Source organism: Entelurus aequoreus, linkage group LG10 (assembly GCF_033978785.1).
Source record: "Entelurus aequoreus isolate RoL-2023_Sb linkage group LG10, RoL_Eaeq_v1.1, whole genome shotgun sequence".
Lineage (NCBI taxonomy): Eukaryota > Metazoa > Chordata > Actinopteri > Syngnathiformes > Syngnathidae > Entelurus > Entelurus aequoreus.
In genome coordinates, this window is record NC_084740.1 from 69,551,283 (window position 1) to 69,570,236 (window position 18,954).

The 18,954-nt window shown below is 31.9% G+C and overlaps 1 long non-coding RNA gene across 2 annotated transcripts in view; it reads right to left on the reverse strand.

Annotated features, from left to right (window-relative positions):
- Positions 1–18,954, reverse strand: part of LOC133658974 (uncharacterized) — a 139,648-nt gene that overhangs the window by 21,083 nt on the left and 99,611 nt on the right. The window lies entirely within an intron of this gene.

The following is an 18,954-nucleotide window of genomic DNA, read 5'->3' on the forward strand; positions in this document are numbered from 1 at the left end:
AACACAACTATGTACAAATACAAAAAAAAAAAAAGAGTTAAAAAAATGTAAAAAAAACTTTAAAAAATACAGCTACAGTATTTACTGATACAAAAAACGAGTGGAAAAACAGTTTAAAAAATACAACTACGTACTAATATGAAAAAAATAATTTAAAAAAACATTTAAAACATGTTACGTACTAGTTCGAAAAAACAAGTGGAAAAACGTTTAAAAAACGTTTAAAAAAATACAGCTATGTAGTAATATGCCAAAAAGAAATAACTACATACAAATACGGGAAAAAAAAAAAAAATATATATATATATATATATATATAGAGTTAAAAAAATACAACTACGTACTAATATGTAAAAAAGAGTTTAAAAATGATAAAAAATACATACTAATACAAAAAATGTTTTTTTTTAAAAAAGACGTACTAATATGAAAAACATTTTAAAAAATACAGCTATGTAGTAAGCTGTATTTATTTCAAAAAGTATGGGGAAAAATAAAATAAAAATAGAGTTAAAAAAATACATCTAGGTACAAATATGTAAAAAAGAGTAAAACAAAATATATAAATACCTACTAATACAGAAACAAAAAAGAGTAAAACAACTTTTCTAATTTACGGCTATGTACTAATATGAAAAAAAGAGTACAAAAAGAGAAAAAAACAATACGTACTAATACAAAACATTTTTTTAAAGTGTCAAAAAATACTAGTACAGAAAATAAGAGTAAAAAATACAGCTATGTAAAAAAAAAAAGAGTAAAAAAAAACAAACAAACTATGTACGAATAAAAAAAAAGTAAAAGAGTAAATAAATACAGGTATTTACTCATATGTCAATAAGAAACACAAATACAGAAAAAATTTAAAAAAAAAAAACTTTAAAAAAAAAAACTTTAAAAAAATACACCTATGTACTGATACAAAAAACAAGTGGAAAAACAGAAAAAAAAATGTGGAAAAAAATACAGCGATGTACTAATACAAAAAAAGAAATACACATTCGGAAAAAAAGAGTAAAAAAATACAACAACGTACTAATATGAAAAAATACATTAAAAATTTAAAAAAATGTTAATGTAGTAATATGTCAAAAAAATACAACTACGTGCAAATACGGGGAAAAAAGAGTAAAAAAATACAACTACGTACTAATATGTAAAAAAGAGTAAAAAAAAATTATATGAATATGTACTAATACAGAAAAAAAGAGTAGAAAAATGTATGTACTAATATGTAAAAAAGACTTTAAAAAAATACAGCTATGTACTAGTACAGAAAAAAAGAGTAAAAAAATACAGCTATGTACTACTATGAAAAAAGAGTAAAATAAAGAGTAAAAAAAAAAAAACAGGTACATACTACAATGAAAAAAGAGTTTTAAAAAATACAACTATGTACTAATACGGAAAATAAGAGTAAAAAAAAGTTTTAAAAAAATACAACTACGTACTAATACAAAAAAAGGTAAAAGAAGAGGAAAAAAATACTGGTATGTACTAATACGTTAAAAAAAAAAAGGAACAAAGAGTAACAAAATACAATTATGTACTAATATTTAAAATAAAAGAGTAAAAAGGAGTAAAAAAAATATACAACCATGTGCTAATATGAGCACAGACAAATGCTCTCATTTCAATTATTATGACTTCATTCATTGCCATATTTCTATATTTATTTCGTTTTATCAACAATATATTTTGTATTCATCACATACAAAGTGTTTCTAAAGTCTGCACTTATAATATATGTACAGTACAATATTAAAAATAGCTGTCATTTATCTATTCATTATTTTACAATTGTCCAATAAGGGACACTTTCAGTAAGTAATTGTACAAATACAAGTACATTATATGAATATTATACATTCCAAAAATTTCAATAAGAAAACATTTATTTAAATGATTATTTTGTTTCACGTTATATCTCATAATATATTATAGCAAAGATGCAATATGATTATATATTATAATGTAATTGTAAAATTATGTTATTTTTTATTTATTTTATCTATTTATGTTATATATGAAATAATGTTTTAGTATTATTAAGTATTAGAAAGAAAACATTTGATTAAAATTACCGTTTTTATTCTATATTATTATACAATGTAATATAATATAGTAGACACAATAATCATAAATAATATATATTTTTTCATATTTCAAAATTTTATTTCAATTTATATTATTTATTTGTACTATATGACACGTAGTTTTTAATATTAATAGTTTTCGTTAAAAATAATACAACATTTAATGAAATTAATTTATTTCACATTATAATTTTATAATATAAAATATTAAATTATATGAATTATTGTATTTTATATAATAAATATAATTACATATATTTACAAATTAATGAAATATTCTATTCTAATTGATGTTATTTATCTCATACATTCAAACATTTTTTAATATTATTGCTTTTCATTAGAAAAAGGTTAATGAAATCATTGTTTTTATTTTATATTATCTTATGATATACAATAGTATACATATAGTCTAAGTATATATATTAATTGTAAAACTATTTTGTCTAATATTTTATTTCAATACATATTTATGCTATACATACAATTTATTTATCATTTATTATCATTAATTGTTTATAATATTAGTATTTTTTCATTAAAAAGAAGAAAAAACGGAATTATTTTACTTCATATTATCATTTCATAATATACAATATTATATTATATAATATTATTAGAGATGTCCGATAATATCGGCCTGCCGATATTATTGGCCGATAAATGCTTTAAAATGTAATATCGGAAATTATCAGTATCGGTTTTTTTATTATCTGTATCGTTTTTTTTGGTGGGTTTTTTTTTATTAAATCAAGATAAAAAACACAAGTTACACTTACAATTAGTGCACCAACCCAAAAAACCTCCCTCCCCCATTTACACTCATTCACACAAAAGGGTTGTTTCTTTCTGTTATTAACATTCTGGTTCCTACATTATATATCAATATATATCAATACAGTCTGCAAGGGATACAGTCCGTAAGCACACATGATTGTGCGTGCTGCTGGTCCACTAATAGTACTAACCTTTAACAGTTAATTTGACTCATTTTCATTAATTACTAGTTTCTATGTAACTGTTTTTATATTGTTTTACTTTCTTTTTTATTCAAGAAAATGTTTTTAATTTATTTATCTTATTTTATTTTATTAATTTTTTTAACTTGGACCTTATCTTCACCATACCTGGTTGTCCAAATTAGGCATGATAATGTGTTAATTCCACGGTATCGGTTGATATCGGTATCGGTAATTAAGAGTTGGACAATATCGGGAAAAAAAAAGCCATTATCGGACATCCGTAAATATTATATTACCGATAATAAACATAACTACATATAATATAATAACAATTTAATGAAAGATTTTCAATTCTGCACTTCATTATGTTATTTTAATAATCACATTGCATAACGATAGTTTATTTTTTTTAAATGTTAGCATTTTTCAATTATTTCATTGTTTTTGATAACATCTTATTATATAATATACATACATCATAAATAATTCTAAAAAAATATGTCACTTTATTTTACCTTTGCTCTATCAATTCAAATATAATGTAATCATTTACAATGTATCAACAATATTTATAAAAAATATCCAAAACAAAAAACTTATCCATATCATTATTTTATAATATTTATTTAATAATAGATATTTATTTATTTTACAATATAATATACTATAAAAAACAAATAATAATGTTTTTAATATTTGATTTTACAATTCGTTTTATTATATTGCATATCATCTACAGTTAAATTGTATAATTTGCGTATTTCATTGTGTGATATATATATATATATTTATATATATATATATATATATATATATATATATATATATATATATATATATATATATATATATATATATATATATATATATATATATATATATATATACACAGTATGTATGTATATATGTTGTTTATCACATTGTTGACGTGTTGTTTTGAAGCGTGCTTTGAGCGTGAGGACGACTGACGCCACACAAGCGGCAGATGTGGGATCTTAAAAGTGCAAAAGCAAAAAGTAATTAGCATAAATTGTCGGCAGGAAGACGACGAGTCGTGCGATTAAAGATTTGGCCGAGGCTCTGAAGTGAACGTAGTCCCCGAGCTTTTTTATTGTGTTTTTATTTGAATGAGCGCGGCCTCTTTGATGGCTTCTAACGCGGCTTTATGTTGCACCGCGGCGTCGTCTTGAAGTGCAAGTTTAAAGACGTTTGTTTGTTGGAGACGTTCATGCGGAAGGACGACAACAACAAAAGCGTCCACCTCCCGCGCTAAATCACAAAGCCTGCAGAGAGCCGAGAGTTACTGATGCCAGACAAAAAACACGCTGACTCAGCAGGACTCGCTCGTTAGCCAGCAGGCCTAAAATGCTAGCAATAGCATGCGCGCTAGTGCTCTCAGGATTTGAGCACAATTCCCGAGAGCAGGGGTGTCCAAAGTGTGGCCCACTGCACAATTGTTAGCATTCATATGTTAGCATGCTAGCTTTTTTTTTTTTTTTTTACCACAGTCCAATTTGCTACGTGATGCATGCTAAAATTAGCAGACTGTTAGTATGCTAACCTTTCAGCTAATTTTGTAAGTGTGGAGGGAGGTGTTGCCAGCGCTGCCTGCAGGAGCAAAGGTCACCGCCTCTGTCCATGGTGCTGAGGACAGAGCACCATCAGACGGGGGGTGTGGCACTGTTGACGGCGAGACGCAGCTGGCAGGTGATTAGATTTCACAGGTGGTACGTGGTAATCTAATCATCTGTTGTCTTTAACAGTAAATATACAACAACGTACTAATATGGATGGATGGATGGGTTAATGTAGTAATATGTCAAAAATAAATACAACTACGTGCAAATACGGGGAAAAAAAGAGTAAAAAAATACAACTACATACTAATACGGAAAATAAGAGTAAATAAAAGTTTTAAAAAAATACAACTACGTACTAATACAAAAAAAAGTAACAGAAGAGTAAGAAAATACTGGTATGTACTAATATGTAAAAAAAAAAAGTAACAAAGAGTAACAAAATACAATTATGTACTAATATTTAAAATAAAAGAGTAAAAAGGAGTAAAAAAAAAAATACAACCATGTGCTAATATGAGCACAGACATATGCTCTCATTTCAATTATTATGACTTCATTCATTGCCATATTTCTATATTTATTTCGTTTTATCAACAATATATTTTGTATTCATCACATACAAAGTGTTTCTAAAGTCTGCACATATAACATACGTTAGCATGTTAGCTATTTTTTTAAAAATTTTTTACCACAGTCCAATTTGCTACGTGATGCATGCTAACATTAGCAGACTAGCGTTTTAAACAAATTACACACCTCGGAGTAATATATTTTGGTTCTTGACACAGGTTTCAATGAGCATTTTAGCATTCTAACTATAGCACGCTGTTTGACTTAGCTATGTTAGCAAGTGTCATATATGTTGGTATTTCACCAAAGCTCAGGCACAATTGTTAGCATTATGCTATTAGCATGCTAGCTTTTTGGCTAATTTTGCAGGTATACACCTCAGCGTCAAATATTTTGTTACTTGACAAATGATACCTGTTAGTATGTTAACTTTTCAGCTAATTTTGTAAGTGTGGAGGGAGGTGTTGCTAGCTATGCCTGCAGGAGCAAAGGTCACCGCCTCTGTCCATGGCGCTGAGGACAGAGCACCGTCAGACGGGGGCGTGGCACTGCTGACGGCGAGACACAGCTGTTGATTAGATTTCACAGGTGGTACGTGGTAATCTAATCATCTGTTGTCTTTAACAGTAAGCGGCCGGGAGCAGGAGGAGAGAGAGGATACGGACGTGACTGAAAGGTCACGTTCTGCTGGAGAGAAAATCTTTTGTTGAAGCATTCTTCCTAAAACCTTGTTAAACTTGCACGCTTGGCTCCTGTGCCGTGTCTGACAGTGGGACTGCTAAGAAGTGACTTCCACAGTAGGTGTACACCTCTGTCATATTTTGGTACTTGATGATGCTAATGTTGGCAGGCTAACATTTTAAGCAAATTACACACCTCAGAGTAATATATTTTGGTACTTGACACAGGTTTCAGTTAGCATTTTAGCATGCTAACATTAGCGTGCTAGCTTTTTTACCCAACTTAGCAGGTGTACACGGCAGTGTCATATATTTTGCTATTCCACTAATGCTAACTGTAAGCATGCTAGCATAATACTGTTAGCATGCTAGCAGTTATACGTCTCAGCGTCAAATATTTTGTTAGATGAAGACTAATACCTGTTAGCTAATGTTGTAAGTATACACCTCTGTCGCATTTTGATACTTGATGCATGCTAATGATGGCAGGCTAGCATTTTAAACAAATTACACACCTCAGAGTAATATATTTTGGTACTTGACACAGCTTTCAATTAGCATTTTAGCATGCTAACATTAACGTGATAGCTTTTTATCTAACTTAGCAGGTATACACCGCAGTGTCATATATGTTGCTTTCCACTAATGCTAATTGTAAGCATGCTATTGTAAGCATGTTAGCATAATACTGTTAGCATGCTAGCAGTTATACGCCTCAGCATCAAATATTTTGTTACTTGATGACCAATACCTGTTTAGCAAGCTAACGATAGAATGCTAGCTTTTTTTTGTTGTGGCTTTTTTGGCTAATTTAACAGGTATACACCTCAGGGTTATACATTTTGCTTTTCCAGTAATGCTAACTGCAAGCATGCTATTGTTAGCATGCTAGCTTGTTTAGGTAAATTTAGCAGCTACACACCTCAGTGTCATATTTTGGTATTTCACTAATGTTAAAGCACTATCATTAGCATTTTGATGTTAGCATGCTAGCTTTTTTGCTAATTTTGCAGGCACAGACCACAGCGTTAAACATTTTATTACTTGACGAATGATACCTGTTGGCATTCTAACGTTATTATGCTAGCTTTTTTTTGGTTCTAATTTTGTAGGTATACACCTCAGTTATATTTTGCTACTTGATGTTTGCGAACGTTGGCAGGCTAGCATTTTATACAAATTACACACCTCAGAGTAATGTATTTTGGTACTGGACGCAAGTTTCAATGAGCATTTTTGCATGCTAAAATTATCATGCTGGCTTTTTTGGCTAATTTAAGAGGTATACACATAAGTGTCATATATTTTGCTATTCCAGTAATGCTAACTGCAAGCATGCTATTGTTGGCAGGTTAGCATAATACGGTTAGCATGCTAGCTGGTTTAAGTAATTTAGCAGCTACACACCTCAGTGTCATATATTTTGGTATTTCACGCATGTTAAAGCACTAATAAAAAATAAAATAGCAAATAAATAAATACAATTTAAAAAATGCAAAATAAATGTAAGACATTTATCTAACAACATAAAATAACGTTTATTTTATGTTGTTAAAATAAACTTAAAAATATATACAAAAATAAAAAATTAGAAAATATTTGTTAAAGTATAAAATGTAATACATACAGTTAAATTACAAAAAAATTAAAAAGACTAAATGTATGAGATAATAAATAAAACTTGTTAGCAATTTGAAAAAGTAGAAAATGTATATGCAAGTACAAAATATATGTACAATAACATAAAATAAAATTTAAACACAATTTGAAAACATTAAAAAGTAGAAAATGTATGGGAAAAATGTTTTATAAAATAAAAAATAAAAAACTGAAAGGTAGAAAATATAAAAATAAATAACTAAATAAATAAATACAATTTTGCAAAAATATCAAACAATTTAAAAAAGTAGGAATTATATGTAAAAGTAAAAAATATATGTGAAAAAAAATGTTTTAATTAAAAATGAAAAGGTAAAAAGTACAAAATGTATGTAAAAAAAAGTTGAATAAAAGTAAAAAAAAAAAAAATCCAATTGAAAAAAGTACAACATTTATGAAAACGTCCCACATTCTTTAATTTGCATGGCTGGACAAAGAGGAGCCCTCCTGCTTCAGGTGATGATGTGTCATGTTTGGTGATAATGTGTCATGTTTGGTGATAATCTGTCATGTTTGGTGATGATGTGTCATGTTTGGTGATGATGTGTCATGTTTGATGATAATGTGTGATGTTTGGTGATGATGTGTCATGTTTGGTGATAATGTGTCATGTTTGGTGATAATGTGTCATGTTTGGTGATGATGTGTCATGTTTGGTGATAATGTTTCATGTTTGGTGATGATGTGTCATGTTTGGTGATGATGTGTCATGTTTGGTGATGATGTGTCATGTTTGGTGATAATGTGTCATGTTTGGTGATAATGTGTCATGTTTGGTGATGAGGTGTCATGTTTGGTGATAATGTGTCATGTTTGGTGATAATGTGTCATGTTGGTGATAATATGTCATGTTTGATGATGATGTGTCATGTTTGGTGATAATGTGTCATGTTGGTGATGATTTGTCATGTTTGGTGATGATGTTTCATGTTTGGTGATGATGTGTCATGTTTGGTGATGATGTGTCATTTTTGGTGATGATGTGTCATTTTTGGTGATGATGTGTCATTTTTGGTGATGATGTGTCATTTTTGCCGATAATGTGTCATGTTTGGTGATAATGTGTCATGTTTGGTGATAATGTGTCATATTTGGTGATGAGGTGTCATGTTTGGTGATAATGTGTCATTTTTGGTGATAATGTGTCATTTTTGGTGATGATTTGTCATGTTTGGAGATAATGTTTCATGTTTGGTGATGATGTGTCATGTTTGGTATTGATGTGTCATGTTTGGTGATGATGTGTCATGTTTGGTGATAATGTGTCACGGTTGGTGATAATGTGTCATGTTTGGTGACGAGGTGTCATGTTTGGTGATGAGGTGTCATGTTTGGTGATAATGTGTCATTTTTGGTTATGATTTGTAATGTTTGGAGATAATGTTTCATGTTTGGTGATGATGTGTCATGTTTGGTGATGATGTGTCATGTTTGGTGATAATGTGTCATTTTTGGTTATGATTTGTCATGTTTGGAGATGATGTTTCATGTTTGGTGATGATGTGTCATGTTTGGTGATGATGTGTCATGTTTGGTGACGATGTGTCATGTTTGGTGATAATGTGTCATGTTTGGTGATCATGTGTCATGTTTGGTGATGAGGTGTCATGTTTGGTGATAATGTGTCATGTTTGGTGATGAGGTGTCATGTTTGGTGATGATGTGTCATTTTTGGTGATGATGTGTCATGTTTGGTGATAATGTGTCATTTTTGGTGATGATGTGTCATGTTTGGTGATAATGTGTCATTTTTGGTTATGATTTGTAATGTTTGGAGATAATGTTTCATGTTTGGTGATGATGTGTCATGTTTGGTGATGATGTGTCATGTTTGGTGATAATGTGTCACGGTTGGTGATAATGTGTCATGTTTGGTGATGAGGTGTCATGTTTGGTGATGAGGTGTCATGTTTGGTGATGAGGTGTCATTTTTGGTTATGATTTGTAATGTTTGGAGATAATGTTTCATGTTTGGTGATGATGTGTCATGTTTGGTGACGATGTGTCATGTTTGGTGACGATGTGTCATGTTTGGTGATAATGTGTCATGTTGGTGATAATGTGTCATGTTTGGTGACGATGTGTCATGTTTGGTGACGATGTGTCATGTTTGGTGATGATGTGTCATGTTTGGTGATAATGTGTCATGTTTGGTGACGATGTGTCATGTTTGGTGATAATGTGTCATGTTGGTGATAATGTGTCATGTTTGGTGATGATGTGTCATGTTTGTTAATAATGTGTCATGTTTGTGTGCACAAATAGAAAGATTTGTTGATCACAAATAAATATTTGACTTACTGGCCAAACACTCCGACAGGAAGTGAAAAGTGTTTCCATGCGTACAATTAGCAGACTTTAAACGTGCTTTTACACCAAAATAAAAGTCTAATTTCACACCTTTCTGTTTCCTTCATGACATGAATAAAAGTAGTAAAAGCAGTCATTACACGCACCATTGAGCTTGTTGGCAACCAGCCACCATTGTGAGCCTCCATAAAATCAGCTCTTTATGAGGACGCCAAGAGAAAGAAGAGTTTTGTTTGTCAGCATCTGGCAGAAAACAATTAGCCGCAAATGGCCTCCGGGGCACACTTTTGACACCCCTGCTATTGATAATAAAAAATAAAATCTGATAAATCTATGGATAAAAAGCAGAGCCTGGCGTCGCATGCGCGTTTATCATAACTCTCTCTGTCTCTGCCCCTCCCTCACCAATGCTGCTGCGTGCGCACACCTTCACAATTTGTTTTGTTTTTAACCCCTTCTTAACCCTGAACGTACATTAAAAATACACGCAACCCTAACTCAAAATGCCGGACATTTGAGGCGTTTAAGAAACTCCGCCCGGACAGCCCCGCAAAAGAGGACATGTCCGGTGAAAAGAGGACGTATGGTCAGTCTAGCATATTAACATAATACTTTTAGCATGCTAGCTTAATTTTCTTTAGCTCATTTTGCTCACATTTCTTATTACTTGGTGCTGTGTGGCCAGCGTGCTAACTGTTAGCATTTCAACCAAAAACACACTTTCTCGTTCTTTTAAAAAGGATGAGGAACAACACCTTGACAATTCCAAACACATGTGCTGAGGCGTGCTGGGCCGCGCCCTCGGGCCACAAGCTGGGTTGCATGTGGAAGAACTTTTCCACTCAGCTGAGTCTCCAACGGCCCCCGGAGACAAATCTGACCGGGCGCTGTTCTAGTTTCCATAGCGCCCTGTGCGAGACCCCCCCACCCCCCCTCCAGACAGCCACACAAAATGTAATATCATCTATCAACACATTGATTCACCCCGCCCCAAAACCAAAAAATGCTAACTAATCACAATCACTATCCAGACGTAGCATGCCAGCTAACGAAACAAACCAACAAAAGTTGCACTACAGCGCTACGCATTTTCGGTTTTCAACATTTGATCGGGACAATTTCCTGGATAAATATTTTGTACAGTCTCCTCATCTTAAATAATGCTTAGTGAACCAGGAAGTAGCATGTTAACTAATAAACAAACAAACAAAAGTTGTGCTAATATACTACACATTTTCCGATTCCGACATTTAATCGGATAAATTCCCCCAATAAAACATTTTTAAAATCTCCTCATCTTAAATAATGCTTAGTGAACCAGGAAGTAGCATGCTAACTAACAAACAAACAAAAGTTGTGCTAATATACTACACATTTTCTGATTCCGACATTTAATCGGATAAATTACCCAAATAAAACGTTTTTAAAGTCTCCTCATCTTAAATCATGCTTTGTGAACCAGGAAGTAGATTGCTAACTAACAAACAAACAAACAAAAGTTGTGCTAATATATTACACATTTTCCGATTCCGACATTTAATCGGATTAATTACCCAAATAAAACGTTTTTAAAGTCTCCTCATCTTAAATCATGCTTAGTGAACCAGGAAGTAGCATGCTAACTAACAAACAAACAAACAAAAGTTGTGCTAATATACTACACATTTTCTGATTCCGACATTTAATCGGATAAATTACCCAAATAAAACGTTTAAAGTCTCCTCATCTTAAATCCTGCTTAGTAAACCCGGAAGTAGCATGCTAACAAACAAACAAACAAAAAAACAAAAGTTTTGCTAATATACTACACATTTTCTGATTCCAACATTTAATCGGATAAATTCCCCAAATAAAACGTTTTTAAAGTCTCCTCATCTTAAACAATGCTTAGTGAACCAGTAGGTAGCATGCTAACTAACAAACAAGCAAAAGTTGTGCTAATATGCTACACATTTTCAACATTTTATCGGAACAATTCCCCGAATACTTTGCTACACGTTTTCTGTTTTCGACATTTGATCGTAAGCATTTTTTGAATAAAAAGTTTTTACAGTCTGCTCATCTGAAATCATACTTAGTGAACCAGGAAGTAGCATGCTAACGAACAAATGAACAAACGAAAGTTACGCTAATATGCTAGACATTTTCAACATTTGATCGGAACAATTCCCCGAATACTGTGCTACACGTTTTCTGTTTTCAACATTTGATCGTAAACATTTTTTTGAATAAAAAGTTTTTACAGTCTGCTCATCTTAAATCGAGCTTTGCGAACCAGGAAGTAGCATGCTAACGAACAAACAAACAAACAAAAGTTGCGCTATCGTACTACACATTTTCTGTTTTCAACATTTGCTCGAAACAATTCCCTGAATAAAACGTTTCTACAGTCTGCTCATCTTAAATTATCCTTTGCGAACCAGGAAGTAGCATGCTAACGAACAAATGAACAAACGAAAGTTTTGCTAATATGCTACACTTTTTCCACGAATACTGTGCTACACGTTTTCTGTTTTCAACATTTGATCGTAAATTTTTTTTGAATAAAACGTTTTTACTGTCTGCTCATCTGAAATCATACTTAGTGAACCAGGAAATAGCATGTTAACTAATAAACAAACAAACAAAAGTTGTGCTAATATACTACACATTTTCCGATTCCGACATGTAATCGGATAAATTCCCCAAATAAAACATTTTTAAAATCTCCTCATCTTAAATAATGCTTAGTGAACCAGGAAGTAGCATGCTAACTAACAAACAAACAAAAGTTGTGCTAATATACTACACATTTTCTGATTCCGACATTTAATCGGATAAATTACCCAAATAAAACGTTTTTAAAGTCTTCTCATCTTAAATCATGCCTCGTGAACCAGGAAGTAGCATGCTAACTAACTAACAAACAAACAAAAGTTGTGCTAATATACTACACATTTTCCAATTCCGACATTTAATCGGATAAATTCCCCAAATAAAACGTTTTTAAAGTCTCCTCATCTTAAATCATGCTTCATGAACCAGAAAGTAGCTTGCCAACTAATAAACAAACAAACAAAAGTTGTGCTAATATACTACACATATTCCAATTCCGACATTTAATCGGATAAATTCCCCAAATAAAACGTTTTTAAAGTCTCCTCATCTTAAATCATGCTTTGTGAACCAGGAAGTAGATTGCTAACTAACAAACAAACAAACAAAAGTTGTGCTAATATATTACACATTTTCCGATTCCGACATTTAATCGGATAAATTCCCCAAATAAAACGTTTTTAAAGTCTCCTCATCTTAAATCATGCTTAGTGAGCCAGGAAGTAGCATGCTAACTAACAAACAAACAAACAAAAGTTGTGCTAATATACTACACATTTTCTGATTCCGACATTTAATCGGATGAATTACCCAAATAAAACGTTTAAAGTCTCCTCATCTTAAATCATGCTTAGTAAACCCGGAAGTAGCATGCTAACAAACAAACAAACAAAAAAACAAAAGTTTTGCTTATATACTACACATTTTCTGATTCCAACATTTAATCGGATAAATTCCCCAAATAAAACGTTTTTAAAGTCTCCTCATCTTAAACAATGCTTAGTGAACCAGTAGGTAGCATGCTAACTAACAAACAAGCAAAATTTGTGCTAATATGCTACACATTTTCAACATTTGATCGGAACAATTCCCCGAATACTTTGCTACACGTTTTCTGTTTTCGACATTTGATCGTAAGCATTTTTTGAATAAAAAGTTTTTACAGTCTGCTCATCTGAAATCATACTTAGTGAACCAGGAAGTAGCATGCTAACGAACAAATGAACAAACGAAAGTTGCGCTAATATGCTAGACATTTTCAACATTTGATCGGAACAATTCCCCGAATACTGTGCTACACGTTTTCTGTTTTCAACATTTGATCGTAAACATTTTTTTGAATAAAAAGTTTTTACAGTCTGCTCATCTTAAATCGAGCTTCGCGAACCAGGAAGTAGCATGCTAACGAACAAACAAACAAACAAAAGTTGCGCTATCGTACTACACATTTTCTGTTTTCAACATTTGCTCTAAACAATTCCCTGAATAAAACGTTTCTACAGTCTGCTCATCTTAAATTATCCTTAGCGAACCAGGAAGTAGCATGCTAATGAACAAATGAACAAACGAAAGTTTTGCTAATATGCTACACTTTTTCCACGAATACTGTGCTACACGTTTTCTGTTTTCAACATTTGATCGTAAACATTTTTTGAATAAAACGTTTTTACTGTCTGCTCATCTGAAATCATACTTAGTGAACCAGGAAGTAGCATGTTAACTAATAAACAAACAAACAAAAGTTGTGCTAATATACTACACATTTTCCGATTCCGACATTTAATCGGATAAATTCCCCAAATAAAACATTTTTAAAATCTCCTCATCTTAAATAATGCTTAGTGAACCAGGAAGTAGCATGCTAACTAACAAACAAACAAAAGTTGTGCTAATATACTACACATTTTCTGATTCCGACATTTAATCGGATAAATTACCCAAATAAAACGTTTTTAAAGTCTTCTCATCTTAAATCATGCCTCTTGAACCAGGAAGTAGCATGCTAACTAACTAACAAACAAACAAAAGTTGTGCTAATATACTACACATTTTCCGATTCCGACATTTAATCGGATAAATTCCCCAAATAAAACGTTTTTAAAGTCTCCTCATCTTAAACAATGCTTAGTGAACCAGGAAGTAGCATGCTAACTAACAAACAAACAAACAAACAAAAGTTGTGCTAATATACTACACATTTTCCGATTTCGACATTTAATCGGATAAATTCCCCAAATAAAACGTTTTTAAAGTCTCCTCATCTTAAATCATGCTTCATGAACCAGAAAGTAGCTTGCCAACTAATAAACAAACAAACAAAAGTTGTGCTAATATACTACACATATTCCAATTCCGACATTTAATCGGATAAATTACCCAAATAAAACATTTTTAAAGTCTCCTCATCTAAAATAATGCTTAGTGAACCAGGAAGTAGCATGCTAACTAACAAACAAACAAAAGTTGTGCTAACATACTACACATTTTCTGATTCCGACATTTAATCGGATAAATTCCCCAAATAAAACGTTTTAAAAATCTCCTCATCTTAAATAATGCTTAGTGAACCAGGAAGTAGCATGCTAACTAATAAACAAACAAACAAAAGTTGTGCTAATATACTACACATTTTCTGATTCCGACATTTAATCGGATAAATTCCCCAAATAAAACGTTTTTAAAGTCTCCTCATCTTAAATCATGCTTTGTGAACCAGGAAGTAGATTGCTAACTAACAAACAAACAAACAAAAGTTGTGCTAATATATTACACATTTTCCGATTCCGACATTTAATCGGATTAATTACCCAAATAAAACGTTTTTAAAGTCTCCTCATCTTAAATCATGCTTAGTGAACCAGGAAGTAGCATGCTAACTAACAAACAAACAAACAAAAGTTGTGCTAATATACTACACATTTTCTGATTCCGACATTTAATCGGATAAATTACCCAAATAAAACGTTTAAAGTCTCCTCATCTTAAATCATGCTTAGTAAACCCGGAAGTAGCATGCTAACAAACAAAGAAACAAAAAAACAAAAGTTTTGCTAATATACTACACATTTTCTGATTCCAACATTTAATCGGATAAATTCCCCAAATAAAACGTTTTTAAAGTCTCCTCATCTTAAACAATGCTTAGTGAACCAGTAGGTAGCATGCTAACTAACAAACAAGCAAAAGTTGTGCTAATATGCTACACATTTTCAACATTTGATCGGAACAATTCCCCGAATACTTTGCTACACGTTTTCTGTTTTCGACATTTGATCGTAAGCATTTTTTGAATAAAAAGTTTTTACAGTCTGCTCATCTGAAATCATACTTAGTGAACCAGGAAGTAGCATGCTAACGAACAAATGAACAAACGAAAGTTGCGCTAATATGCTAGACATTTTCAACATTTGATCGGAACAATTCCCCGAATACTGTGCTACACGTTTTCTGTTTTCAACATTTGATCGTAAACATTTTTTTGAATAAAAAGTTTTTACAGTCTGCTCATCTTAAATCGAGCTTCGCGAACCAGGAAGTAGCATGCTAACGAACAAACAAACAAACAAAAGTTGCGCTATCGTACTACACATTTTCTGTTTTCAACATTTGCTCTAAACAATTCCCTGAATAAAACGTTTCTACAGTCTGCTCATCTTAAATTATCCTTAGCGAACCAGGAAGTAGCATGCTAATGAACAAATGAACAAACGAAAGTTTTGCTAATATGCTACACTTTTTCCACGAATACTGTGCTACACGTTTTCTGTTTTCAACATTTGATCGTAAACATTTTTTGAATAAAACGTTTTTACTGTCTGCTCATCTGAAATCATACTTAGTGAACCAGGAAGTAGCATGTTAACTAATAAACAAACAAACAAAAGTTGTGCTAATATACTACACATTTTCCGATTCCGACATTTAATCGGATAAATTCCCCAAATAAAACATTTTTAAAATCTCCTCATCTTAAATAATGCTTAGTGAACCAGGAAGTAGCATGCTAACTAACAAACAAACAAAAGTTGTGCTAATATACTACACATTTTCTGATTCCGACATTTAATCGGATAAATTACCCAAATAAAACGTTTTTAAAGTCTTCTCATCTTAAATCATGCCTCTTGAACCAGGAAGTAGCATGCTAACTAACTAACAAACAAACAAAAGTTGTGCTAATATACTACACATTTTCCGATTCCGACATTTAATCGGATAAATTCCCCAAATAAAACGTTTTTAAAGTCTCCTCATCTTAAACAATGCTTAGTGAACCAGGAAGTAGCATGCTAACTAACAAACAAACAAACAAACAAAAGTTGTGCTAATATACTACACATTTTCCGATTTCGACATTTAATCGGATAAATTCCCCAAATAAAACGTTTTTAAAGTCTCCTCATCTTAAATCATGCTTCATGAACCAGAAAGTAGCTTGCCAACTAATAAACAAACAAACAAAAGTTGTGCTAATATACTACACATATTCCAATTCCGACATTTAATCGGATAAATTACCCAAATAAAACATTTTTAAAGTCTCCTCATCTAAAATAATGCTTAGTGAACCAGGAAGTAGCATGCTAACTAACAAACAAACAAAAGTTGTGCTAACATACTACACATTTTCTGATTCCGACATTTAATCGGATAAATTCCCCAAATAAAACGTTTTAAAAATCTCCTCATCTTAAATAATGCTTAGTGAACCAGGAAGTAGCATGCTAACTAATAAACAAACAAACAAAAGTTGTGCTAATATACTACACATTTTCTGATTCCGACATTTAATCGGATAAATTCCCCAAATAAAACGTTTTTAAAGTCTCCTCATCTTAAATCATGCTTTGTGAACCAGGAAGTAGATTGCTAACTAACAAACAAACAAACAAAAGTTGTGCTAATATATTACACATTTTCCGATTCCGACATTTAATCGGATTAATTACCCAAATAAAACGTTTTTAAAGTCTCCTCATCTTAAATCATGCTTAGTGAACCAGGAAGTAGCATGCTAACTAACAAACAAACAAACAAAAGTTGTGCTAATATACTACACATTTTCTGATTCCGACATTTAATCGGATAAATTACCCAAATAAAACGTTTAAAGTCTCCTCATCTTAAATCATGCTTAGTAAACCCGGAAGTAGCATGCTAACAAACAAAGAAACAAAAAAACAAAAGTTTTGCTAATATACTACACATTTTCTGATTCCAACATTTAATCGGATAAATTCCCCAAATAAAACGTTTTTAAAGTCTCCTCATCTTAAACAATGCTTAGTGAACCAGTAGGTAGCATGCTAACTAACAAACAAGCAAAAGTTGTGCTAATATGCTACACATTTTCAACATTTGATCGGAACAATTCCCCGAATACTTTGCTACACGTTTTCTGTTTTCGACATTTGATCGTAAGCATTTTTTGAATAAAAAGTTTTTACAGTCTGCTCATCTGAAATCATACTTAGTGAACCAGGAAGTAGCATGCTAACGAACAAATGAACAAACGAAAGTTGCGCTAATATGCTAGACATTTTCAACATTTGATCGGAACAATTCCCCGAATACTGTGCTACACGTTTTCTGTTTTCAACATTTGATCGTAAACATTTTTTTGAATAAAAAGTTTTTACAGTCTGCTCATCTTAAATCGAGCTTCGCGAACCAGGAAGTAGCATGCTAACGAAAAAACAAACAAACAAAAGTTGCGCTATCGTACTACACATTTTCTGTTTTCAACATTTGCTCTAAACAATTCCCTGAATAAAACGTTTCTACAGTCTGCTCATCTTAAATTATCCTTTGCGAACCAGGAAGTAGCATGCTAACGAACAAATGAACAAACGAAAGTTTTGCTAATATGTTACACTTTTTCCACGAATACTGTGCTACACGTTTTCTGTTTTCAACATTTGATCGTAATTTTTTTTTGAATAAAACGTTTTTACTGTCTGCTCATCTGAAATCATACTTAGTGAACCAGGAAGTAGCATGCTAACGAACATATGAACAAACGAAAGTTGCGCTAATATGCTAGACATTTTCAACATTTGATCGGAACAATTCCCCGAATACTGTGCTACACGTTTTCTGTTTTCAACATTTGCTCGAAACAATTCCCTGAATAAAACGTTTCTACAGTCTGCTCATCTTAAATTATCCTTAGCGAACCAGGAAGTTGCATGCTAACGAACAAATGAACAAACGAAAGTTGCGCTAATATGCTACACTTTTTCCACGAATACTGTGCTACACGTTTTCTGTTTTCGACATTTGATCGTAAGCATTTTTTGAATAAAATGTTTTTACAGTCTGCTCATCTGAAATCGTACTTAGTGAACCAGGAAGTAGCATGCTAACGAACAAACAAAAGTACCGCGCTACACAATTTTTCCAGATTATTTTTGTGTAAATTGTTCTTTCCTGTTGGCAGTATATGAACACATTAGCTTGGGCCTTGGTTCTGCAAGTAGAGAGACACACATTGTTAATATTA